This window comes from Mus musculus, chromosome 17 (assembly GCF_000001635.26).
Source record: "Mus musculus strain C57BL/6J chromosome 17, GRCm38.p6 C57BL/6J".
Lineage (NCBI taxonomy): Eukaryota > Metazoa > Chordata > Mammalia > Rodentia > Muridae > Mus > Mus musculus.
The window spans coordinates 84,274,535-84,302,192 of NC_000083.6; the positions used below are offsets into that span (position 1 = coordinate 84,274,535).

The 27,658-nt window shown below is 42.4% G+C and overlaps 1 protein-coding gene and 1 non-coding gene across 9 annotated transcripts in view; both read right to left on the reverse strand.

The window, feature by feature from the left end:
- The window catches only part of Thada (thyroid adenoma associated), a 276,191-nt gene that overhangs the window by 84,479 nt on the left and 164,054 nt on the right, over positions 1-27,658 (reverse strand). The window lies entirely within an intron of this gene.
- On the reverse strand, positions 13,107-13,213 carry Gm24492. The gene has a single exon (XR_003952469.1). It is a non-coding gene; the product is annotated as a U6 spliceosomal RNA (small nuclear RNA).

A 27,658-nucleotide genomic window follows, 5' to 3' on the forward strand; every position in this document is an offset into this window, starting at 1 on the left:
ACTTGTCAAGAGAGCTGTGAGGTTTCAAATGCTTCTCATTTAGAAGCAATCACTTTAGAAATAACCCCCTGTGGATGTTTAAGCCCTGGCCTGGATTTGCTCACCTTGCTTGGCAAAAACAAGACTGTTTTTGAAATGCTTGGTAGTTCTGGCTTATGAATGTCAGCCTACAGGCCCATCAATTCTGTCACCCTGGGCACACACCAGACAACAACTGCAATCCCAGTAACTCACCAAGGACAGAGAGTGATATGTCTGTACCTGACCAATGTACACAGAGGGGCATGTAGGCAAACCTGGTAGACATAAGCAAGTATAAGAGGCAGTGCAGTACAAACCGAGCCGAGCACTTGTTAGAGAAGCAGAGGAGAACAGAGCAGGGAAGGAAAGGAGACAAAGCAGATGGAGAGGCTTGCAAACAAACATGAAATAGATTAGTATTTCTGAGAAATATTAATGAAAAGATTTGAATGCACAACCATCCTCACATGACATTTGAAGGACTCAAGACAAATGAGATAATCATTGAGTGTGACGCTCAGGGAGGTCTGGATGGAAAGAGCCACTTGTCTCTCGGTTCTTGGGTTGGCAGACACAAGGCCACTTTTCTCTCCTTCCGCATTTGCCTACAGTGCTGGTACTGAGTGTGGTTAAACCCAGGCCTGGGATGACTTGCAAACAGTAATCATAGAGAAGTTTGAGCTGCCAGGCCAGTGAAGGAGCAGGACTCATCAGACACACCAAAGTGCTGACAAGCATACTGCCAGTTTAGGGGCCCAAGTGTACAACAGCATTCAAATATCCAGTCCACAAATACTTATTAAGCAAGTGTTATTACCAGATAGTGCCCTGGTAACTGCAGCAGAGACCAAGCAGCAGGGCTGCTCCCTCCCTCCTGCCTCTTTCTCCTGCTCCCCCAGTTTGGGTTCTAGTCATGAGGATTAGAGATGTGAGAACCCAGCAGCCTCCCTGATGCTGCATGCCACTGACATCACCTGCCTGGCTTCCCATGATCTGCTGTTTGTGAGTCCAGTACATGGTAGGAGCTCAGCAGCACTGAGTGGACCGACCATATGCTGGGGTTTAGTGTCTCTACTGACAGGAGCTGTCTCAGGATACAGTCCCGCCTGGAGCCTGTACACTTAGGTAGGTACCACCTTTGTGTTCAGGGCTGACACGTGGCTGGAAGATACCTTTCTCCTCTATTCCCTTGACTCCTGATGTGATGGAGACTGCAAGGTTAGACAAATAGTAAGACTCCAATCACATGGTACACACTCTGAGGGCAAACATGGTTGTAAACCAAGGGACTACCTATGTATATCTTTAGATCAACCAAGTTAACCTCTGTTTCCTCATGTTAAATAGAGTAAGACAGTAGTCTCCTCCGTCTTTTCAATTATTATTCTAGTGTGTGTGTGATGGCACATGTGTAGAGGTCAAGGAACATATTTTGGGGATCAGTTCTAGTGATGGAACTTAAATTGTTAAACTCGCATGACAAGTACTTTTTCCTGGCTTGGCTGAATCATATTGTCAGCTCAGTGGCCCTCTCTGTAGGACACATTCCAAGGCACTGGTGGGTACCTGAAACCTTGGTTAATATAAACCTTACGTAAGTGTATTTTTCCTCTATACATATACACATCTATAAAAAGTTTAACTTTCAAACTAATCACAACAAAAGCGAAATAAAACAGAAAACAACAATATACTATAATAAAAATTACTTAAATTTATTTACTTCAATTTTGGAACTCCCCCCCCCCTTTTTTTTGGATTTTTGAGACAGGGTTTCTCTGGGACTTACTCTATAGGCCAGGCTGGCCTCAAACTCAGAGATGTCCCTGCCTCTGCCTCCACAGGGCTGAATTTAAAGGCAAGTGCCAGCACAACCAGTTTGAACTTTAATATCTTTAGACTGCAACTGACAGTGATTGAGCCTTCAGGAGGAGCTAATGGGAACAGAGAGATCTCTGCAATCTGTGACTAGAGAGATATATAATGTTTATTACATACACACACACACACACACACACACATATGGACACATGTGCACTCACATATCTACATACAATTAAAAAAAAATCTTTAAAAGGTGTTTACTATTCAATGGTGGTTGGCTAATTTTAACAATGAACCACACTAATAAAAACACTAATAGTAGGAGAAAGTTAGGGGAGAGGAAAGGAATATACATGGGAATCTTTGTACTACCAACACAATATTTTCATAAATCTACCATTGTCTTAAAGTAGATCCTAATTTAAAAAATGTACTGGGACTGGTCAGAGATCAGCATGGTGTGTGGGTCAGGATGAGGAAGACCTCACTGGCAATGTGATGGAATTGATCCTGTCATGTGGCCAGCAGAGCCCTCTTCAAAGGAAAGACTGCGGGGATGGGAGCTGTAACTTGCAGGGAGATATCAAGGGCTGCTTCAGATAAGACAGGGGGTCCAGGATCATGCCAGAAGTCCAGTTAAGAGGTGATGTGTTGAACCAGGGGCTAAAGACTATTAGCACGTGGGCTATGAGTGCTTCTGTAAAAACATTTAGAAGCTGGGGGGCATCATATCAGCATCATCCCTATTTTCAACTTCTTTTGAAACTCAGAAGGTCCACTTGTAGTGGACCTAACAAGTCACAAGTGACCCATTCATAGCTGAATGGGAGGAGCTACTTACTGCTCACTACTGCTAAGGGCATATTAATGCCATTTGTCACTGCTCATTTTTCTCAACTTTGGGACATCAAAACCAAAATGAAATATTTACAAAGTACAAGAATGTATGAAAGGTGTGACATCAAAGGGTAGGCAGAGAGGGCATGAGTGTGAGTGACTCCTCTAGGTTTCTGACCAGGACACACTCTGATCTTGTGGTACCCTCTAAGAACCACAGCTGAACTCTAGTGTGGTGAGTAGAGAGGAACACTTACGTGGGAAAGCCCTTCTTGGGCTGCCAAGTAGGGTGACAGCTGGAAAAAAGAAGTTGGACATCAAAAAGATATTGTTAACTTGGGAAGCTGGGCTACCTTAGGATCATGATCAGAAGGGCAGCCCCAGCCGTCTGAGAGTGGTGGGCGGGGACTGCATCAGTCTGGATTCTCATCTCATTTACTGAGATGTGGGGTAGGGAGCATCTATGTGATGGTTTCTTTAGTCAGTCATTTACTGCACAAAACAGCAAATCTTTTGAGACCGAGACAGCGCTCTGTGTATCTATTAACCTTAGAGCAGAGGATAGTTTGCCTCTAGGCACAGCAGATCCCTAAAGTGGACTCAGCAAGGAAAGAAAAGAGAGGACGAAAGCGTTGCTGCTGCATGAGAGCCATGCCTGACAGTTCAGCTACTTGATGGCTCCACTGCCTCACGGCTCAGCTGGCAGAGACCCTTATTACACCAACCAGGGAAGGTAAGTTCAGACCCCAGGCCACAGTGGAAGGACAGAAGTGACTCCGTGAAGTTATTCTCTGACCTTCACATGAATACCATGGTACCCCAGCCCCCTAACATCACATATACATGCAACTGCAACAACAACAACAACAACAACAACAACAACAACAACAACAACGGAAGGAAGGCAGGCAGGCAGGCAGGCAGGCAGGCAGAGAGAAAGAACAGTTACAAAGACTCTGCTTCCATCAGAAAGAGGCAGAATGGATCACAGTTGGCAGCAGCATGCCCTGACTGTCCCAAGCATGGCTGGTCAGCCCTGCCCTAAAGAGGAGTCCATGAAGGGGCTGTACTGAATGAAGGTCAGGGGATCCTGTATTTCTTACAATGAAAAAGTAAGTTGTAATGAGGCACCACATTGAGAACCTGGACACAGGGTCACCCTCTACCCAGACTCTAAACCCAGAGAGACCCTGGGGGATGGAGGTGAGCAGGCATCTGTGGGAAGCATGTGGTCCATTTGGGCAGCCCAGGATCTTAATAAAAGCAGCTCTACAGTATGAATGTAATGCATGCGGAATAAATGTCATGCGGCTAAGAAGAGTCATGAGGCACTGCCCTGAAAAACTCTTACTGCCTCAGTAAAGTATGTCTGGCTTATGCGGCTTTACTAAAATAGTGACTTGTGTGAGACAAGATCAAGATGATATACGGCTGTTTGGGAAAGCAATGCTGAGACGGGCTTCTCCTTCACAGAGTGTGGCTTTCAGACCAGTTTCCTCCCTTTAAAATCAACAGCAGCTGAGCTCAGAAGCCAGCAGGCTTGAGCAGTCATAGGCAGGGTTAGGCAGGCCATGGAAAAGGCCAACTCCAGTAGGACAAAGGATAGTCATCTCAAAGGTCAGACCTAAAGGGGTGAGTGGACAAACCCATCAGTGATCCTAAACTCTAATGATCAATGCCAGTCCATTCACTTTTACAACTGGATTCTGCTAAAGAGTAAAACAAAACAAAACAAAGTAAGTCCAGCCTTTCCCCTGCAGCATACAGACTTGGCGAGCACTTTGCGCCCACTCCACTCAGGCCAGTATGCCACCTGCATCTGCCTTCCTGCATTACTCTAACCCCAGCTAAGTCACTGCCACATTTTTCCAAACTTTATGTTTACACAGGATTTTATTTCGGCTGTTAAAACACCTGCATTATTTTTACGGACTTAATAAATGATCTATGCCGGGAATGTATAGCATCTATCGAGTGACGTCGGCTCCTCCCCCTTTTCTCAACTCACTGGTCACACAGGCAAACACTGTTCAGCCTGTAGTGGGAATGTGAGTATTTATTCTGTCAACTTAATTCATACAAACAGAACTAAAGACAGGCCGGCAAGCTGAAGTACTTTATGGCTTGAAGTCAGACTGAAAAAGGGGGTAGTAGGGGAATGGTTGAGAAAAGAATCTAAACTTTTGAATTCACAGAAACACTCCTCTTCACATAATTGCTGGAAGTGGAGATAGCAAACACTTCAAAGGCAGACCGCATACGTGTGCATGCATGCATTTGTGTGCGTGCATGTGCCTGTGTCTTGGGAAAGCCAGGGAGAAAGCCCAGTAACATCTGTCATTTCCAGTCACTTTAAGGTTGGCCAGGTTGCAGGATTGGTTTTCTGCTTCAGGCATACTGACTGAAGCCTCAGGTAGACCAGTTTCTCAGGAGAACCCTTCTTATTGTTTGGGCTTGGTGGGCACATGTATTTGCCTATGCCATTTGTAGAGTCCAATGAAGGGGCTCTTATTGCCAGTAACACCTGTCACAGACCTTAGAGGAGTGTGGGCTCTAGGCAATATCTTAATGACACTTGAGTTCCTTAGCTGGGTCATCCTCAAGAAGATCTTGTGCTCTTTTCTGGTCTTCTTGGTACCAGTTATGCCTGTGGTGCATATACATACATGCAGGCAAAACACTCATACCCATGAAAACTAACAAAACAAATAGCAACCAACCAAACAGAACTAACCCATAAAAATAACAGATAATTTGTTCAGTTGAGACACAGGGAGAGGTATGTTGGTGGTAGCATAAATGAAATAAAATTAATCAAGAATGAGTCACTGCTAAAGTCAAGCGACACCACTAAAGAGTCTTATATTACCTGTTTATACCTGAAAGCGAGGGGAAAGGAGAAAGCACTTAGCAGGCAGGGCAGGCAGATCTCTACAATAAGAATGACTTATTCAATAAAATAATAGAAAACAACCAACCAGGTCTTTGTGATATACATTAGTTGGATCCCTACCTATTGTATGGAGGACAATACAAACCCCCCAAAACCAAAAATGCAAAACTATAAAAGAAAAATAGGATAAAGTATTTGTTAATTCATCTCTCATTAACAAAAATGAAAATAATTAAATTAAATATGCACTTAGGAAGCAGAGGCAGGCAGGTGTCTGAGTTAGAGGTTAGCCAGAACTTCACAATGAGACTGTCTCAAAGAGAGGGAGTGGAGGTTAGATTTCTAAACCTCCCTAATTTATGCATCATTAGAACTGCCATAATTTTTTTATGGTGGCCTCTAGACCAATGGACATATCTAATGCTTTGAATTCATTAGGTGGGTAGGTTCAAACGACCCAAGGAACACAAAGTCTTTCAGGGCTTCTGCATCTGACTGCCTTCTCACAGGGCCACTAATGGGATGTATGTGTCTACCATGTCCCACGCCCTGCGCTCCTCTCCTTGCTGTTCCACCTTAGTTCTTATGACACATACTTTCTATCACAGCAGCTACCCATGTCAATCTTACAAAGACATGGCGAGAGCTAATATCTCAAATTCTACTTTGAGCTGGTAGTTCACACGCCTGACAGAGGTCCAGCATCACAGTACTTTCTCCCTCAGTTTTAAAACATCCTACGCCTTGGCCCACCACTTTGGGAGCTGCAAATATTTAGCAAAGAATATAAATAATGTACAGATGAAATAGAAATAGCCAATACATATGAGAAAATGTTAATGCCATTACGTTAAAGGACACACAGACACAATGTTTAATGGAAACAGGAGGCTCAAGGGCTATGCCATGTCTTTCCACCCTGCTCTCACTCATCACGTCCCCTCTTACCATTGTCTACCTCTTGGACCTTAAACAATCTATTTTTAAGCCAAAGTAATTTGACAAAGAAATTTTTTGAAAGGGTAAAACCCAATTGATAACTAAGAAAATAAACATGAATTCATCAGTGAGTTAGAAACTTACTGGCAGAGCCACGTTTTTGCACATATAACCTATTATACCTTGCCGGGCGGTGGTGGCTCACGCCTTTAATCCCAGCGCTTGTGAGGCAGAGGCAGGCGGATTTCTGAGTTCGAGGCCAGCCTGGTCTACAGAGAAACCCTGTCTCGAAAAAACCAAAACCAACCAACCAACCAAACAAACAAACAAACTTATTATACCTCACAACAGGAGCTAGGCAAAACAACTCCAAAAGCTTTCAAAATGGAAAACATGCACTTTCTCCATTCTCACAATGTCCTAGGTGTTTCTAGGTGTTTATTTTGCAGCCACACTTCCAGATATCCATGTTCAAGAATGATATTGATTGTAAAGTGAACAATTTGAAATTACTGACACAGAACCAGCTGGAGAAGCTGTGGATATTTCTGTGAGTAGTCATAGCCAAACTATACAGCTGTTAAGAAGAACTGTGGGTTTACACGTACTTAATTGAAACAGCTCTAAGTCATACTGCTAAATTAAAAAAGAAGCTATAAATGCTATGATCATATTTTTATTCCTGTCAAATTATCAGTAGTGGAGCCTGGGATTTTACATTTAATATGGTAGATTTCTGCTATCTAATCTAATCTATGTATTTATTTTATTTTTTTGGGACAGGGTTTCTCTATGTAGCCTTGGCTGTATAGGAACTTAATCTGTAGACCAGGCTAGCCCTGTCTCTGCTTCCTGAGTACTGGTATTAAAAGAACATGCCACCACTGTTTTTTCTTTTAAAATAATTATAAACCCATTTAGTTTGTTAAATGTGGCCTGCATGCCTTCTGCCAAGTTTCCTCCAATACTAACAATTTACATAATCAAACGTGGAAACTTTATCTGAGTGTACAAGCTCATGTTTGTAATCCTTTTGGAGGTAGAGGCAGGAGATTAGGATCTTAAGGGTATCTTCAGCTACAAGTATGAGGCCAGCCTGGGCCTCAAAAAAATCAGCCAAAGAAAACAACCCCCAGAAAATTCACACAGCAACAGTGCTCGTCACCTTAACCAAGAGGTTAGCATTTTATATGTGCAGAGTGTATGGAGGTCACCTGATCCCAGGGTTAGATCTGCAGAATCAAGAGACAGTACTGTTGGCCTATCAAACCAATGACTTCAAGATATACCGGGGGGGGAGAGGGGAAGGGAAGGAGGGAGGGAGGGAGAGGGAGAGAGAGAGAGAGAGAGAGAGAGAGAGAGAGAGAGAGAGAGAGACCCCAGAATGCTAATTACTAAGACAGATAGCCATGTGGTATTTTTTTTTTACCAAGAGATTAAAAAAAAAATCAAAGAAAACGAACATATCTCAACTGCTCAGAACAGGAGGCTCTGCAGACATCCTACAGAGTGCAGCAGTCAGATCCTGCTCCCACTCTTTACCTTCTGTCTTCGTCCACGTGGCTCAAACTCACTATGTAGCTAGGCTGACCTTGAACTTGAGTTCCTCCTGCCCTCCTGCCTCAGGGCCCTGAGTACTGGGGTGGGAAATGTCACCACCTGGCTCCTGGACTTATCCTTTGAGTCCTATGCCCAGTGGTACTTGAAAACAGGTCAGGAAAAGGCACCAAGGCGAGATGTGGGCAGCAGCATTCTTGAGAGCTACACTGGCATATCCAACATTGTGTCTTTAGGAAGCAAGGCTAACAGAAATGAAAAGCTCCTATGTTAACATACACTCTCTGGATTTTAAAGCAGCTGTAACATTTCCCTTCTAAAAAGAATTTGTGCCTCAGAAAACAGTTTTTACATTTAGCATCTCGTCTTTAGGCTGATTAGTGAATACTATCCAAGCCACCCAGTTAGGGACTTGGACAAACTGCCGTAGGAACTCCCATAAGGCCCTTCAAGCATGCATGTGGGCCAGAGTCAACGTATGGAGGCTGCTAGAATCCCTTGTCCTGGGGTAACAGAGACTCCTCTTTTTGAAAACTGAAAATGAAATTTCTTTTTTTACATGCTGTCAGTTGCAGTTTATTTCAAAGGTCATCAAAGTAAACAAAACGGAGAGGCTAAATCTTTAAAAGTCAAAAAGTGACAACTGTTTATAAAGTGACTGTTTATATTTCACATGGAGGAAGGAAAAGTATGATTGCTCCAAGCCCCCAGGAATGGAGATGCGGGCAGCGTCCCCTCCCCACCCCCAGGCTGTTTGCTTCTTTGCCACTCAGCACCTCCAGCATCTGCAGCACTTTGGCAGGAGTCTGCATTAAGCAGGTACTGTCTCAGGGCCTCTGAGTCTTTCTTTCATTGACAGCTGTGTCTCCACAATCCCACCATGCACTAGCTCAAATCAATGGGGCAGGCACAGTATGGTCTCTCTCTAACCTGAGCCCAGCGTCACTGGAGGACACTTCCATTCCGAGGGATTCTGTGCGATCTTCCTGAGGGAAAAGGTCATTGCAGTGACTCCCTGTGTGCCTTCTTTCATCTCAAATAATCAGTTGGCTGCGCTGACAATGAACTCTGGATGGTCAGCATGCACGAGCTTGTACATGGATTTCAACCTGTGATTAGGTGTTTTCTGTGATAATGAGACCTGGATGCATTGCAATGACCACCTAAGTGGCACTGCTGAACGAGTAAATCAAGGGGGCAAGTCTGGGTTTGGTGTAAAGACGTGCTGTCTTTCCTACTTGTTCACAGAGGCTCAGTTCGCTAGCTTCCTCTGGGAAGTCCCCTAACCATGCCAGGTCACAAGCACCCCCTCATCCTCGTGCCCCGTATAATGTGTTATCTGCACCTCCCCTGTGCCACCTCACCCGTGTCACCTGGATTACTATTTATCCTATTATGTAAACATCTCCAGCGCAGTCTTCCAGGAGTGAAAAAGGTTTGATTTTAAGGCTAAGGGCATTTCCATGTGGGCTGAGGTAAGCAGTGCTCACAGGTTAACGTAACTGTGTAAATGGCAAGACTTGCAACATGGTGGCACACCTGTGTAATTGCAGGAAAGGAAGGACGCCCGTGAGTTCAATGCCAACCTGTGCTACATGGCAAGGTCCTGCCACTGAAAACAAAGAACAAAGACTCTCCAAATAGGCGAGTAGGGAAGTCTTCAGTACGCAAAGTTCTGTGTGATGGGCAACCGGCCTATCCTCCTGACTTGCTGACAAGTCACATTATTTACCTTAGATCCACTGAGGAAATTCCAAATCTCCTCTCTGAATCCACTGTAACATCTGGAGCTGTTATCCTGGCAGTACTTGCTGGATGCAGGGCTGGGGGAGCACAGCCTACAAGAAGGTATCACCTGCCTCCCAGCCCCGAGCACCGGGCCTCCTGGCCTGCTCTCTGTTACTGTATTGCTGGGAGGCTATGAGGAGCAACTTGGGCAAGGTTTAAAGTTAGTGCGGATTTTTACATAGACAAGCCATCTCAGCCAGTTTTGGGAACAAACTGCAATGAGACAAGAAGACATCCTTCTTGGTTCGCAACAGATTTCCTACTGAGAAATCTGTGGCTTGGAATCAGAAGCCCTAAATCTACCTTGTTACTCCTGGAACATCTGGCATTGTCTAGGCATTTCTGCTTGTCACACCCTTGAAAACTACCAGTACCTAGTGGTCTAGGCAAGGGATCGTGGCAAGGCATAGCACAACCTTTCAGAACAAAGAAGCATCGAGGCTAAAATGGAGGAGCACTGAGACAAACAGCTTTGGAGAATTGCCAAGCCAGAGGCTCCAGGAAAGGACAGGCTGGTGACCGAAGGAAAATGTCTCATCTTTGAGTTTTATTTTCTTCACATATAAAATGGAGCTCAGAAGACAACTCATGTCGTGGGGTAACATGAGGTCTAAAAAGTAGCTGCTGTCAGAAGAGCGTGGTGATCGAGCTTTAACAAGTCTTTCCAACCAACAAATGCCACATAGGCTTAATTTTTCTGGGCAATATATGACTCCTCTTGAAATAGGTCTGAAGAGGAAACTGGCCCCACCCCCGGCCACTGACTGTTGCTGCTTGTTTATGCTTGTCTGTTTTCCTCAGCGGGGACTGGTCAGGGGACGTGTTGCCCTCCCAGGACTGCCCTTCAGCAGCGTTCCCCTAGTGCACACTGGTAAGTTCCCAAGATACTGTGCTTTCAGTCAGCCATCAAACCAGAGTTCCTGCCAAATGTATGGCAGAGGCACAAAATAATGAATATCCCTTTGGTGCTTACAAAGTATGGTTGTTAGAAGTTTGTCCTTTTTTTTTTTTTTGTAATAGCTAAGTTCCTATTCTTAGGCTGGGTGGAAGCAATCAGGCTCTTTCTTTTAAGATGTGAAGAGAAAATACAGCATGGAACTGTGTGAACACTTCTAACCATTTTCCCCCCTAGTACACTCTTTAAAGTCTCTGCTTACAGAAATTCTCATCTCCCTAAAGTATGTGGCACTACAGAGATGGTTCTTATGACCCTCCAAAGGATCTGCACTGCTTCCAGAGTCCATTTTCTTGTCATTTCTGATTTACAGTACATATGAATTTTATAGCATCATGAAAGGTGAAGTCAGTCAGTCAGTCACACACACACCCCCCTACACACACCCCCCTACACACACACCCCTACACACACACCCCTACACACACACACACAGACACACACACCCCTACACACACACCCCTACACATACACACCCCTACACACACACCCCTACACACACACACACCCCTACACACACACACACCCCTACACACACACCCCTACACACACACACACACCCCTACACACACACCCCTACACACACACAACCCTACACACACACACACACACACACACACACAGACACACACACCCCTACACACACACACCCCTACACACACACACCCCTACACACACACCCCTACACACACACACACCCCTACACACACACACCCCTACACACACACACACACACCCCTACACACACACCCTTACACACACACACACACACACACCCCTACACACACACACACACACACACACACCCCTACACACACACACACACACACACCCTCTCAAACACTGTCTGCTTTCAAAAGCAGGCACCTCACAGCCACGTGAGGTAGAATGGTACATGCCAGGGGCTAAGGGGTTGGAGAACAGGGAGCTGTTTAAGGGGTGAAGAGTTTCTGGTCCTCATGGACATGCGCATACACTTATACAGACACATATACATAAGTAAAAAAACAGATCTTTAAAAGACCCATTAATAGTTGACTAAATAAAGCACCATCCAATTAAGAGAATAAAATACTCCAAAAATTCAGCATTGTGTGTGTGTGTTGAAGCTCTCAGCTGTTGTCGCTAGAATGCAGTAAGTGCTCGATTATTATTATCTGCTGGCTCAGTATCTTAAAGAACCTCACAATCAGTTAATGAAAATGAAAATAAAAACCTGGGGCTTGTATGTTGGCCTGAAAGAAGGCTTAGGGATCTGATTAAATTTCTAGAAACTTCTACTTGGTTCAACTGTCCAAATTTCCCAGAATCAACCTCCTTTTGTTCTTCATACACTGCTGTTTGACTAAGTTCTCTCTCCACTACCATTCTGGGAGGAGTTCAGAGTTAATGATTGGCATCGGACAATTCATTACAAAACCTAAGCAGCAGGTACTCATAGGGAAGGATACACAAAATGCCCTTCTCAGAAAGGAATGCAAGTTTTACACTGAGCACTGCAAACGTTCAACGATGCTCATTTGAAAATATAGTTATTAAAAATATAATGTCCATTCTAGATTAAGCCGTAAATGAACGAAATGCAATAGAAGAAATTAGAAGCCCAAAAGACATGAAATATCATGTTTATATAATGCCCAAAAACAAAAGGAAGCAAATTTACTGTAGACTATGGAATACAAAATTTCAAAAGGTGTATCACAGTTATGTTCAATGTTACAGGTTTTCCAAAAGGATGAAAGAATTCTCCATAAAACAAAAAGCTTTGAATGTAAATACTGACTAGTTCCCATGATAAGATTCACCTCTGAAACTCAGTAGATTGCAAAATCAATGCATAGACAAAGTTATTTATAAAACTCTACTTCCCATCAACTTTAGCACAATGCCAACTAACAAGAACAAGATAATGTTTCACTGTGCTATTTAATACCAGCACTCAGGACAAGGTAAACAAGACAGCAACCAAAGAATGATCATCACTATTAAAGAACACAATTAATGGACACTACATTTCTGCTTTGAAGTCAGTGCTGATAATCACACCCATACCATATTCCTTTAGGGCCACTGTAATTTCAATTGTGCCAAACATTCTATTCTATACAGTGATTTGAAGGTAGATTTTAAAAATATTCCCTTTGTTTTCAACTCAGCACATGGCTCATTACTTGAGGAAATCTTTAGATAAAGGATATCCTCTCTAGTACAAAGTAGGTCACCACCGAATCAGAGAACACACTTTCTAAACTAAACCCTGACCACTACTCCTAGGTAAAGCTTTTTTTTTTTTTTTTTTTTAAATGCTTCACGAATTTGTGTGTCATCCTTGCGCAGGGGCCATGCTAATCTTCTCTGTATCGTTTCAATTTTAGTATATGTGCTGCCGAAGCGAGCACGGTAAAGTTTTTAAAAATGTAAATGTGAAATGAAGTGTACAGACAGGCCTCTGAGTCTTGACACACCTAATCAACTCCATAGCATAAGGCTTGTGTAAACACTGCAGTTGAAAGTAAGGTAGATAACATGCTTTCTAAGCCCTGGCCAAGGGGCAGAAACTTCCCAACACCATCAGTCTCTAACAGTTGGTCCTGGATGCTCAGAACACAGGAGGCAGTGGTGCTCACTTGTCTGTTAAGGGGAGGAGTCTCCTCTGCATTAAAAAGGGTCCAGGAAGAAAGTGTTATGAAATATGAATACAGAAGAAAAATCCAAATTGTGAGTCTTCTGAGGCCACTGAGTGTGCCTTCAAACTTTGATTCTTTTCCGAATTCACTCTTTAATATATCAGCTGTTTGACAAAGTAAATTAGACCTTTGAAGTTTCTCTGTCAAACTTTTACTGACTGTGGACTGAATTAATTGTTTGTTCACACACAATTGGCCACTTAATTGCAAGGGTGTTTGCTCTCACTTTCTGCTGTGCTAGGAAGTCACTTGCCATTTCCAGGCTCTGTGAATTTTCCCAGTTGTCCCAAATACCTACTCTTCTTTCCAAGGCCGGGTCGACTAGAAGAGCCAGACCTGGAATGTACAACTCATGTTTTTCTGATGGTTGAGATAACTGAACCCCAAGTGTTGGTTTTGTTACCACTCATCCAAGCATATCTCCCATCTTCTGGCTGTTTGTTGGTTATCTTCTTACAACATAAAATCCCTTCAAAGTGCTCAGCTAAAGAAGCGTGTGCCCATCAATACAAGTGTCTAAAACCAGAGTCGTAGATATGACAAAATAACGAGAAAGTTCCCAATGCATTAGAACTCTCTTCAAATACGAATCTATTCAAAGGCGCTAACTTACTACTTCATACAGTCAGTAATGAAAACAGAACCAAACACAACAAAAGCAGGGGCTCAAGACAGCTCAGTGTTCAAGCACAGGCTTCCGTGTGTGAGGCTCAGTCCCCGGCACCAAACAGCAAGCAAACATCCATGACTAATAGCCAGTATTTCTGTCTTTAACCTGAAGATGATTGGAAACTATTGAGGAAGGCAGCTTTTTATGGAGTTCAAGGATCAGAATTAAACATACACGTGACACACACAAAACATCAAAACCAAACTCCTAAAGCAGCAACAAGATTTCCAAGCTAGACAACCTTACCCTTTCTAATGAAGGATGTGAGAGCCAAAGGTCCGACCCTCCATCCACCCAAAGTTAAGACTTATACTGAGTGGGTAAGTGGCTTGTCCCTGCTGGAGCTTCTGCTCTGCTCTGTTCTCCAGGGCTCCTTCTTATGTTACCAGAAAGGAAAGAGGTCCTGCACACTGCATCTTGAAGTGACACAGGAAGAGCAGCTGTCTAAACAGCACTGACAGTCTCCAATGCTTTGGCCAGGAAATACCAACATCCAAACTTTCCAACTGAAAAAGAGAAGAACTTTCATGACTTTTGATTACTCTAAAACAGCATTAGTCCGTTCATTCATTCATTCATTCATTCATCCTGACAGAGTTGAGTACTTAAGGTTAAGGCTATCAGCGTATGCTAACGAATTATGAGTTTACATTATTTTAAATGTAGTGGACAACAGACAGCTTAAATAATAAATGTTGACCCTGCTGGCTAGTCTTATATCAACTTGACTAACAAACTACAGTTATATGAAAGGAGAGAAGCTTAATTAAGACAATATCTTCATAAGAGTCTGCTCTTAGTGCATTTTCTTAATTAGTGATTGATGGGAGACAGCCCAGTCTACAGTGGGTAGTGCCATCCCCAGGTTGGTGGTCCTGGGTTCTCAGAAAGCAAGCAGAGCAGGTCACGTGAGGAAGCCAGTAAGCAGCAGCCCTCCACTCTAGTAAGAGGCCTCTGAATTCTCTCCTGCCTCCAGGTTCCTGCCCTGTGTGTGTTCCTGTCCTGACTTCCTTCAGTGATGGACAGTGATGTGGAAGTGTGAGCCACATAAACCACTTCACTCTCAGTTGCTTTTGGTCACGGTGTTTCACTGCAGCAATAGAAACCCTAACTAAGACAGTAACTCAAGAATAAGAACAAGGGGCTGGAGAGATGGCTTGGTGCTTTGGAGCACTTCTTGCTCCTATAGAGGACCTGCATTTGATTCCCAGCACCCACATGGTGGCACATCTGTCTAATATGTCTTCTAAACTTCATGGATACCTGGCATGTACATACTAACAAAACATTTATACACAATAAATAAATAAACCTTTAAAAAGTTTTAAAATGGTATTAAAAAGAAAAAGAACAAAAGTCCAGCAGGTCCAGAATTCCTATGAAAATTTTCAATGAATAAAGACTCTGGTTTTGGGAAACTACGTCAGTGGTAGAGCGGTGTGGTGGCCTAAAAATCCTAAGGGTCCTAGGTTTGTACTCTAGGATTGCAATATTTTTCCTTTTCAAAACCTATTTTTTTCTAGATATAAATCACCTAAAGAAAATACTAGTAAATCTAATTCAGTAATTACTTAGAGAAAATAATACATTAAAGGGTTTGGTATAATACATTTCTGATTGGCCTAAATATGTAGCTTAATTGGGGGAAGGAGTAACTAATCTTTTTAAAGCCTAAGTTTTAATAAGGTAAAACTCTTATTCTTTGCAGATGAATATAAAATGAAGAGCACAAAAATGTCTTCTTGAATTCGCTAATTAATAGAGGGAAGAGCAAGAGGCAATGCAAGGTTGATCCAACACCGGAAAAGACTGTAATTCACTACTGTCACTAGAGCTAAAGACATCAAAACCGGGAGGCTGGGAAGGTAGTGTGGGTGTAGTACTTGCCCACCACAAATAAGGACCCCCAGGTTTGGTCCCCAGACCTAGGCAGAGGAAGGAAGAGAATGAACTCAGTGGCTGTGGGAAGGCATCTGACAAAGCTCACCATCACTCTCTTTTCTGTTTTGGTTTTGTCAATTTGGCATTAGCTACAGTTCTGTGGGAAGAGGAACCTCAGCTGAGAAAATGGCTGCAGCAGACTGCAGGTGCGCAAGTCTGTAAGGCACTTTCTTCAGGAATGACTGAGGAGGAAGCGCACAGTGCACTGTGGATGGAGCTACCTTTAGTGAGTGGTCCTGGGCATAGGAAAAAGCAAACTGAAGAAACCGGGGAGAAAGGCAGCAAGCTGCAGGCCTCAGTGGTCTCTGATCCAGTTTCTGCCCTCAGGTTCCTACACTGAAAGAAGAGACTGTAGGCTGTGATGTGAAGTAACTCTCTCTTCCCTATGTTGTTTTTTGTCATGGTGATTTTACCACAGCAGTAGAAACCTAAGATAAATGTCTATTTATAATGAAAAATTCACAACAAACTATGAAGCACAATGAAAAAATTTAGACCTGATAAAATGTATCTAAGAAAAACACGTAGCAACAGGCAGTGGTAGTACACACCTTTAATCCCAGCACTTGGGAGGCAGAGGCAGGCGGATCTCTGAGTCGAGGCCAGCCTGGTCTACAGAGTGAGTTCCAGGACAGCCAGGGCTACACAGAGAAACCCTGTCTCAGAAAACCTGGAGGGAGGAGAGGTGGAGCCCATGTAACTATACACTGGGGAAAGACTGAATGCTCTCCCTCTATGATTAGGAAATGCGAGCTTGTTCATTCTGACAACTCCTACTCAAGACTGAATGCTCTCCCTCTATGATTAGGAAATGCGAGCTTGTTCATTCTGACAACTCCTACTCAATATTACACTGAAAGTGACTGACTAAAACAAGTGCTTTCGTTTGTACATGATAGAGTCACGTAGGTTTTAAAGGGACACTGATCTAGTAAACTTGGCAGGGTACAGCACAAGGTCAGCACATGGAAATTAAGGCTATTCCCCATAAAGGCAACGGAAACTTTAGAGTTAAGTGTAAAACCAGTACTATTTCTAATAACACACAAACCATTAACCATTATGGGATAACTCTATCAAAATAAGTATGTATAAGATCATGGATTCTTTAAGGGCAGTAGTCAGCAAAGTTTTCCTATGAAGGGCCAGAGAATAAATACAATACAAATTTTGGGTCTTTCTTACAAGTATAAGCAGCTATAGAAAACATGTAAAAAAAAAAAAAAACCAACCAACAAAAAAGAGGCACAGTCTTCAATAAAACTTTATTCAAAACACAATGAGGACCTGATTTGACTTGACCATTACAGACTGTAGCCTTGTTGTAGTAGAGAAATGCATTCACAACATCTTATTGCCAGTACTGATTAAAAGTTCTAGACTATTAAGTTACTTACAAACTTGAAGGCTGCTGTGAAATAGAGATGGCCATAATTTCTGCCCAGAGAAACAAAATAAATGTTGTAATCTGTTGAATATTAAATTGTTTTACATCGAATTCAGAAATCCTATCCTAGCATTTACGTTTCATTGCCTGCAGATGCCCGAGTTTTCAAGTGTTCATTGGACTGACCATAAAAAGTTTTCTGGTTCCTTTATTAACTAATGAATTAAATACAACTTTGTACATATTCATTTTATATTTGTCTGAGTAGTGATTTTATTTATCCATGTATTTATTTTAAATTTTATTTTGTAACAAATAATTTTTTATAATGGCATTTTAAACTTCACATTATCTTCATCATTATTATGAAAGACAGTTGCCAGCCACCACTGCATTTGAAACTTGCATATATAGTAGCTCTACTTTTTAACTAGAATATTTGTTTATTTATTTATTCTGTATGTACACACGTCTGTCTGAGTGTATGCCATGTATAAGTGGGTGCTCACAGAGATCAGGAAAGGGCTGGAGTTACAGGCAGTTATGAGCTGCATGACATGGGTTCTAGAACCAGACTCAGGGCCTCTGCAAGAGCAGCCAGTGCTCTTAACCACTGAACCAGCTCTCCCACACCATAACATCTCTTTTCATATCAACAGTGCAAATTATGGTACCTTTATATATCAAAGGATAGGCTATTGTGCAAAGTTTACATGGCCTGCCTGTGTCAAACATCTAGAAAATAGGGGAAGATAATACCAAGTCCAGGACTACGCAGACCCAACCCTCAGACTCAATCCTCTTTGCATCTCACAGTTCTCTGTTCACAATGCCGATGGAGCATTACAAACAGAACCACAACAACAAAACACCCAGGGCTAAATCTCAAACTACAACCAAGTAGGAACAAAGTAGTCACAATAAAACATGACATTTCCTCTTTTAAAATGGTAAAAACACTTAGAGTCCCTGCCTGATTTGTTCTTTATCCCTCCAGTTATTAGAAGACAAGAGATAATCTACCTTTTTGTGAAATTCTTTCTAAAAAACTGTTCAGATAAAGTTCCAATGAACTCCAACTGAAGTTTATACAAAAGTGATTTTGTAACCATTTTCAATTTCTACACACAAAGTTTCAAAGTGGGTCACTGAAAACCTGTATCCCAAGTAATATAAAACTGAATATTTTGATTTCCCTGGGCTGGGCAGTAAGCCTCTTGAACCTCTATTTTTGGAAACTGTGGTATCCCTTTAATCCTGTTACAGAACTGCTGACAGGGGTGATAGTGAAGGAAGCAGACTGAGAGTCTGTCTCAGCAAAGGCTCCAGGAAGAGGAAGAAAACAAGGCATAAGCAAGCAAATCATCTTGCAAGAGAATCTTGTGAGATCTGTGTCGGTGTTCACAACTCAACTCTAGAGCACACGGCCGTGAAGCTGCTCAGCGCTGGTGTAGCTGAGAGCCAACACCTACAGCAGGGTTAAAGTTGTGCCTGTAGGGAACACAACAGCCCTCCTCTGGGTCTGTCTTTTTCATAACCAGAAAATCTTTGGTGTATGGAGAGACCACTGAGAAAACATCTGTATTTCCCCACCTCGCTGTGCCTTGCTACATTTAAACTGTCAGGGTACATGTACTCTGTATGATGCACGGTCTTGATTCCAGATCCTTCCCAAGTAGCTGAGACAACCTAGCTAACAATTTTCTAAAAACTAGTATCAGTTGCTTTTCAAAAATGGCCCCTGGTTTGCTCAAGTCATTTTCAAAGTACTCTTTGAATTTACTGTGAAAAACATACAGAACTAATATCTCTTTCCAAATTAAATTTGGTACTCCAGGTTTACTGGCTGTCCTCAGACAACACGTGATAAAGACTGATATTCTAAACGTTCAGCTCCATTCCTGAAGGCCATGTGTTAAGTATGTGCAATACAATTTAACCTTTCTTGAAGTCAAGAGCTATCATTCTGCTGGCTGTTTTCTGATTGAGGCCCAAGTGCTAAATGAAAATAAAGTCAGATGCTGACAATTATGAATGCTCAGAAGGTTTGGACAGAGGCTCTAGCAGCCTAGATATATACACAGCATGCCTACCTCTATGTACTTCTACTGTGAGAAAGAAAGCCTGTTTCTCTAAGTGCAAGGACCAGACTGTAGGAATTGCAGGGTTGGCCAGAAAGACCTCGGTCTGTAATAGAGGTGAGTATGGTCTATGTCTACATCTATATTGATTCCATATATACATATGAAAGCATCATACTGAAACTAACTGTTATCTAAAATTAATAAACCCTAGATTTCTTGCTCCTTAAGTGAGAGGCTACAGATAAGAAAGTAAAATAGAATGGGCTATACAGTACTGCACCAGAATCAAATCAGTATGGTCTCCTGCTAGCTTAACACAGATGCAGACTGATATAGAAAAATTATGTGTGCATATAAATAGGTTAATATATTTATGTGGGTTTCCTAACTCTGTTTAAAGAGCACATCTAGAATTAGTGGTACCTCAGTAGCAATGAGTACACACTATTGTGATTTTGGTGTCTAATATCATTTGCCAATAAAAGGAATCAGGGCTTCTTGGGAGATTACTAATTCTAGACCTAGGTGAGCTGAAAACATCTTGTAATGCCAGAAAAGAAAAAGCAACAAATCAAACTAAAAGTATGGAAGTATGTTAAAGAGACAAGAACAAACCTGAGTTTACAGTGGCTGAAACCAGAGACATCTGGGCAACAAAATAAACTATGAAATGTTAGATTAAGCCTAAATTAAAAGATAACACCCTATTTGACATTACATGTGTAGTATAATGTAGGGTCAGTTGCTGCTGCTGACTTTCATCCATCTTCTAGCACAACCCAGAAAATAATGAACTCATGCAAATTGCAATTTCCTTGTATTTTAATCTCCCACACACCCAGCACTGAGCACTAACTTTGTTTGATAGCCCAAAACAGCAGTTTTAATACTTGGTAAGCTCTATGTGGTATTTAACTTTGTTTTTGTTAGCATATATTTTTTCTTTATTAAACTTTTATCTCTCTTAAACTTTTTCTGAGTTCATTCTATGTTTCTTCAACTAAATTTTTAAGCTGGGTGAATATTTTATTAACACTTTAGTTTTGATATGCTCATTTATAGCCATATGTGTCCCTTTAAAGCCATCTGAACTCCGTCTTACATTATCACTTTGTGGTACTTCCATTCTTGTCCAGATCTAAATATTTGGAACTTTCTGTTATGACTTTTTTTTTTTTTTGTTAATGTATTACTTGAGTTTTTACAAGTTTAAGCATTTCCATAGAAGCTGAGCATCTCTGGTGACATTCCCTTTTCTGAAATTCATTGAAGCCAGTTTTGAGTTATCATAATGTGATTATTTGTGAATTGTCTATTTTGAAGACTATTCTTCAATATTACACATCCCTTTTCTTCTGCCTTGTAGCAATGTGAGTTGAAAATGATAAACAATACACATTTTTCTAGTTTTTCTTTAATTCTAAACACTTTAACGTTTAAGAAAATTAAAGCAATGCTCTTAGTGTCGGAAATTTTCATGATTTCTCTGCTGGTTTGGAGAATTGTTCTTTTACCAGTAATTCCTTCTTAATCCCTTTTTATGCCTTTTTGCCTCATGCTATTTTTGTCTAATGTTGAGATTGCTTCATCAACTTTCTTCTGCCTTAGATTCTTAAATACATGCACACATACAACATTCATTTCATTTCTCTTATTAAATTACAGTTTTAGTTGTCCTTTATAAATAGCATAGATCTAATCTTATTTTTATATTTAATCTCATGGTAAACTTTTTGGTTAGAGTAATTTTAGATTTACTAAAAAGTTGTGAAGACATTACAAAGGATTTCCGTACATCTGCCACGCAATTTTCCCACTGTCACTGTCCTCTATTATTGTGGTGTTTTTTGGTATTAAGGACTTGGGTTTTTTTTTTTTCAAAGAATTATTTATTTAGTTTATACATGTGAATATACTGTAGCTGTCTTCAGACACACCAGAAGTGGGCATCAGATCTCATTGCAGATGGTTGTGAGCCACCATGTGCTCCAGCCATCTCTCCAGCCCCAAGGACTTGTTTTTAATGGCCTGCACATAGACCGCTGGTCAGAAAGTCTCTCCATTTGAATTTGTCTCTTTTGGATTTTGGTGGTGCATTGTTTTGTGGCTAAGCTAGGGTTTAAGGTTTGAGAAGGAGGCTACAAAGATGGTTGCCATTTGTGTTGTGTCATGGCAAGGGTGTAGGCTGGCACATGCTTGCCAGCATGGCTTAGAGGTGATGTTTGCCAGGCTTGCCCACCTGTCCCCTCTTCCCACTCTTAGGGCGGAGGTTAGGAAATGCAGCCTGTACTGAGGTGTGGAGGGAAAGAAATTGATTTTTACTTCTTAGAGGTAGATGTCTTCATTAGTGGGTAATTAATTCTCAGTGGAAAAAATCTGTCTCTTCTCCATTAATTGACATTTTCAACCATTTCAACTATTATGTCAATATGGACCCAATGGGTATTATTTTTTTTCTCCCAAAACCAAGATTTCACAATTATTTCAATAGTTCAGCAAATATACACACGTGTGTTCCTAAGATTTAACAGCCACATTATCAAACACTGCCCGTTGTCTTCAGGGCTGGCTCCAGCAGAGCATATTGAAAGAGATCTATGTGCATTAGTACCTAGTTATTTTTAAAGACAGATTGCTGCCCAGGCGACCCTGAACTCACTATGTAGCTGAGAACAATCTTGAATTTCTGATCTTCATACCTCCGTTTCCCTAACGCTGGATTATCAGCACTACGTGTGTACTGCCATTTCTGATTTACATGGTACTAGGGATCAAATTCGGGCCTTGAACATTCTAGGCAAGCTCTACAAAGTCAGTCACATCCCCAGCTTTGGACAAGTACATCTGACACTGCAAACAAGTGTGTTCTGGAAATCTTGTGGAAATGTAGGTTTAAAAGAATTAAGAGCAGCCCAGGGGCCCTATACTTCTAACAGTTCCTGTGATGCCCAGGGCTGTGGTTCCCCACCAAACCTTGAGAAGTAAGGCTCTGTAAACTGTTTCAAGTGGACTGCAAAATCACAGCAAACAAGTACCTCTAAGAATTTATGAATTTTAAAAATGACCAGACTCACTGTGACTAAGCAACTGACACCTAAGATTTAACTTCTGAAGTGGACAAACAGCTGGGAGGAAGAATGCATGTCTAGTCACCTTGTGTTCATTCCCTTTGGGAAAAGGAGTACAAATCCAGGAAACAAAAAACAGAGGAAGGGAGGACACGGAAGAGTAACAAAAATGTATTAAACTCTGATTCATAATAGGCAACTTGACAATTGTGAAGACCTTTCTGCAAAAAGTCCAGTGTTCCTGTGCGGAGGGAGGCATGGAAGTCCTGGGAGAGAGGCACAGGGCAGAAGAGGGAGGTGGAAGAGGCTGCTATTGAATTGTTCAGAAATTGCCACTTTGTGGGTTACCGTATAGCTCTAATTCACTCCACATTTCCTTAGAAGCTTAATTACTGGTGCTAAAATGTGCATGTGCCAGTGCATACCCATGCAGAGTTTATATATTCAATCATAAATTTTAATATAAATTACTACCATGTATCTCTGTTCTCTAAACCTCTGAAAATCAGACCTGATGTGAGGTGAAAATTTCTGGTTTCTTGGGAGACGAAGTTGTGTCATGTGATATTTTTCTAGAAACTGTCTTATGAGAAGATACTTTTGCTGAAGAAGACATGTGGGAAGATATTTTGCTGAGGACAGACTTTTTTTTCTGGAGGCAACCTAGAAAAAGGGCAAGTGATGTTTTACTAAAGCAGATACTTGAGAGAACACATGATGTTAAAAAATATATAAATATAGCCCAATGGGCAGTGGACAACACTGGATGGCATTGGTCCCCCTTGCATTCTTTGCTGGTCAGCATTGGGCTTTGCTGGTGCTGATCTTCACTGATGATGCTGGGTGGCATCGGTATACCTTACCATTCTTTGTTAGTCACCATCTGTCATGACTCTATAGAGGAAAAAAGCACCAAAAAACTTGTGGTGGTGGTGTTCTGGCAGCTTCTTGCTGCTTCTGCGGATTTGGGCCAGTTGGCAGAGTCTTGCAGTTTCTTCTAGATCAACCTGCAATTGCTGATTCATAAAGGATGTTTCCGAGTCCGCTTGTTACTGATTCAACAATGGTGTTTCCAAGTGGATCGAGCTGCTGTTGCTGCTGCTGATTCGTGTAAACTGTACTGCTAATATCCTGATAAAAAACAGACTGGATATGCTGCAAAGAACTATTTCTGAGCAGGACCACAGCCCCCTTTGCTCTGTTAACCTTTCCTTACCACCACCTCTGCTGGGTGGTGGGCTAGGAGACGTTAAAACATTTAAAAACCCTTATTCAAAAGAGATTTTTTAAGAATCGAGGCCTAAACCATTGATGACTTAATGTTTTTCTCAAATAAACTAACCAATGAATACTGCTTTCCAGTCTAAGAACAGTATTGAAAGCAATCAATTATTAACCAGGAACTGATATTGATATTGTGTAGCAGAAACTCTTGTACAAGAAAGAGAAGACTGTCTGCCATAAATGAGCACAGACTTGCATGTAAAACGCTTCTCATTCCCTACACCAACCAAGTCTTTAGAGGCTTGAATAGTGGGGTTTAGGCCGTCAGACAGCACATGGAAGTTGTCAATTATAACCTCATTTACATGAAGTTTTCCAAAACATGAGTTGATCCAAAATAAAAGCTCAATTATACTATGTGTATGTAGCACACCTCCCATCATATGCAGTGTTAGAGGACTGTAGCTTATATGTACAAACATACTAGGTAGGTGTTCAAGAGATGTACCCACATGGTTCCCACCTGCATCCCCGGAGAGGTGCAGTGAGACAGATGTTACTCAGACCCAGCAGTGCATCCAGGCTTCAAGCACAGGAAGTGAGAAAATTCTAACTATTTGTTCTTTTTCCAAAGCTTTCTCTGGATTTAGAAAAGTACTGAGCTCCTGAGTCTGGGGAGGGCAAACTTCAGTTTCAAGAAAACATGGTTCAAGTGGATCACAGGCAGGTTGGGACAGGACAGGAAGTTAAGTTTAAAACTTTAAAAGGAACTGGCTTGGATGCTCACAGCACCTTTGTATGTGTGGATAGGAGGAGCTTGAGGAGTGAGGCAAGGAGCGAAATCTGCAGTTTCCACTGGGATTTCCAGTCCTAAATTTTCTCTCATTGCCTTTACAGAGTTCATGTAGGCTGCTGAGCCACAGACTGTCCCTAGGTCAGGAGTGGAGTTTCCATGAGCATGAGTACTTAAGAGAGCTGTACCCTATCTTGTCCCACAGAATAATGGAGGGAACCCACAGGTACCATGGAACAAAGGTTTATAACAAAAGGCAGACGATCAGGTGAAGGGGATAAACACAGCAGTAGTGCAGTAACGAAGAGGGTTCCGACCGCCACGTGCTTTAGATCAGGATGGTCTGCGTCCCCTCGCATCTTTCTTTGGGTCCCTGAGCTCACTTTACTGCAAGCCTCCAGGGCAGAGCTCTTTATGGCTCACGGATCAGATAGCCTGCATATCTGATATTTACATTACAATTCATCACAGTAGCAAAATTACAGTTATGAAGTAGGAAGGAAATACTTTTATGTTTGGGGGTCACCATCACATGAAGAACTGTATTAAAGTGATGCAGCATTAGGAAGGCTGAGAAGCACTGCTCTAAGGTGACTGCCAAATTATCTTGGCATTCACGACCACAGTGCTTTTCAAAAGCCAATCAATTACTTAGTAACTCAAACAAACTGGCATCCTAACTGAATCCCAGGTCTATAGAGCAAGTAGACACACTGTGTAATCCCCAAGTACCGCACCAGCAAGAACAGTGAGCTCTTACCTTTGTCTGTTAGAGTGGTATCTTCTAAAAACAGGCAATAAATAATATTTTTATTGGATAGGAAACACCCCCAAATGTCCATCAAATAATGGGCCCATATATTACGAGCTACTTGATAAGAATACTAGGAAACGACAGCTCCAGACTGTAGACAGTGTGCTCCTTTGTTCTGATAGATTTCTGAAGTATACTCAGAATTATCTTGAGTAATGAAATGTCTCAAAACAATAACAATGGAAGGACTGGGAGGAGCTGGCAAGATGGAGATGAAAAATGACCTTGCAAAAGTAAGAGATTATTCTATCTGGGTGGATCCTGTGTCTCCTTTCACTTTATGAACTTCAAACTCTCCCCTTGGAATGGTCAAAGAGTTCTTTGTGTGAGACAGTGTAACAGTGTTCTCTTCTAGATTCATTGAGTTTCTGATGGAGTCTGAGGGAAAGGATGTAATTCCAAACAAACCAGGTGCGCAGGATAGGGAGCTGATAGGCAGGATCTCTCCTGGGGAACCTTCGGGAGGGACCCTGGCTCCTGTGAGGGCGGGGCTGACTAAAGGACCCTCTGTGTAGCACCAACTCACAACTGACACTCTCTCAGGTGCACTCTCACCACTGACACACTCTCAGGTGCACTCTGTGTAGCAGCAACTCACAACTGACTCACTCTCAGGTGCACTCTCACAACTGACACACTCTCAGGTGCACTCTCACAACTGACTCACTCTCAGGTGCACTCTCACAACTGACTCACTCTCAGGTGCACTCTCAGAACTGACACACTCTCAGGTGCACTCTCAGAACTGACTCACTCTCAGGTGCACTCTCAGAACTGACTCACTCTCAGGTGCACTCTCACAACTGACACACTCTCAGGTGCACTCTCACAACTGACTCACTCTCAGGTGCACTCTCACAACTGACACACTCTCAGATGCACTCTCACAACTGACTCACTCTCAGGTGCACTCTCACAACTGACACACTCTCAGGTGCACTCTCAGAACTGACACACTCTCAGGTGCACTCTCACAACTGACTCACTCTCAGGTGCACTCTCAGAACTGACACACTCTCAGGTGCACTCTCACAACTGACACACTCTCAGGTGCACTCTCACAACTGACTCACTCTCAGGTGCACTCTCACAACTGACACACTCTCAGGTGCACTCTCAGAACTGACACACTCTCAGGTGCACTCTCAGAACTGACACACTCTCAGGTGCACTCTCAGAACTGACACACTCTCAGGTGCACTCTCAGAACTGACACACTCTCAGGTGCACTCTCAGAACTGACACACTCTCAGGTGCACTCTCACAACTGACACACTCTCAGGTGCACTCTCAGAACTGACACACTCTCAGGTGCACTCTCACAACTGACTCACTCTCAGGTGCACTCTCACAACTGACACACTCTCAGGTGCACTCTCAGAACTGACACACTCTCAGGTGCACTCTCACAACTGACACACTCTCAGGTGCACTCTCAGAACTGACACACTCTCAGGTGCACTCTCACAACTGACTCACTCTCAGGTGCACTCTCAGAACTGACACACTCTCAGGTGCACTCTCAGCAGGCTAGTAGGAAGCATCACATGATCTACTGTTGTTTCAATGTACATTAATTTTCCTAAAACAGCGCTCTCTCGCTCTCTCTCTCTCTCTCTCTCTCTCTCTCTCTTTGGTTTTTCGAGACAGGGTTTCTCTGTGTAGCCCTGGCTGTCCTGGAACTCACTCTGTAGACCAGGCTGGCCTCGAACTCAGAAATCGCCTGCCTCTGCCTCCCAAGTGCTGGGATTAAAGGCGTGCACCACCACACCTGGCTTAAAACAGCTTTTTTTTTTTTTTTTTTTTAAGCTCAAAGGCTTGTATCATTTTTAGTGTTTCACATGCTGACAAATACCTTCCCTCCTATCTTCATCTCCTCGAGGCCAAGCACATGGTCCCCATGCAAATGGTGTCTTACGCTGGTTTACCCTAAGCCCCAAAGTTTCTGACGTCTTCGCCCTCACTCCAACCCATCCCGCCTCACCTCAGATGGTGACTATGGCATTCCTTTGGCACATATCATATGCTGCCACATAACTTCTGCTGTGTAGCTTGCAAAGTTGACAGCTTCTTTTTCAGGGAAGATCACAGCTTCTTGAGGGTGGGGGCCATGTTATAAATAAACTTTTCTTTGTATTTTCCATGGTACCTAGCACAACGGTTTATACTTAAAAAC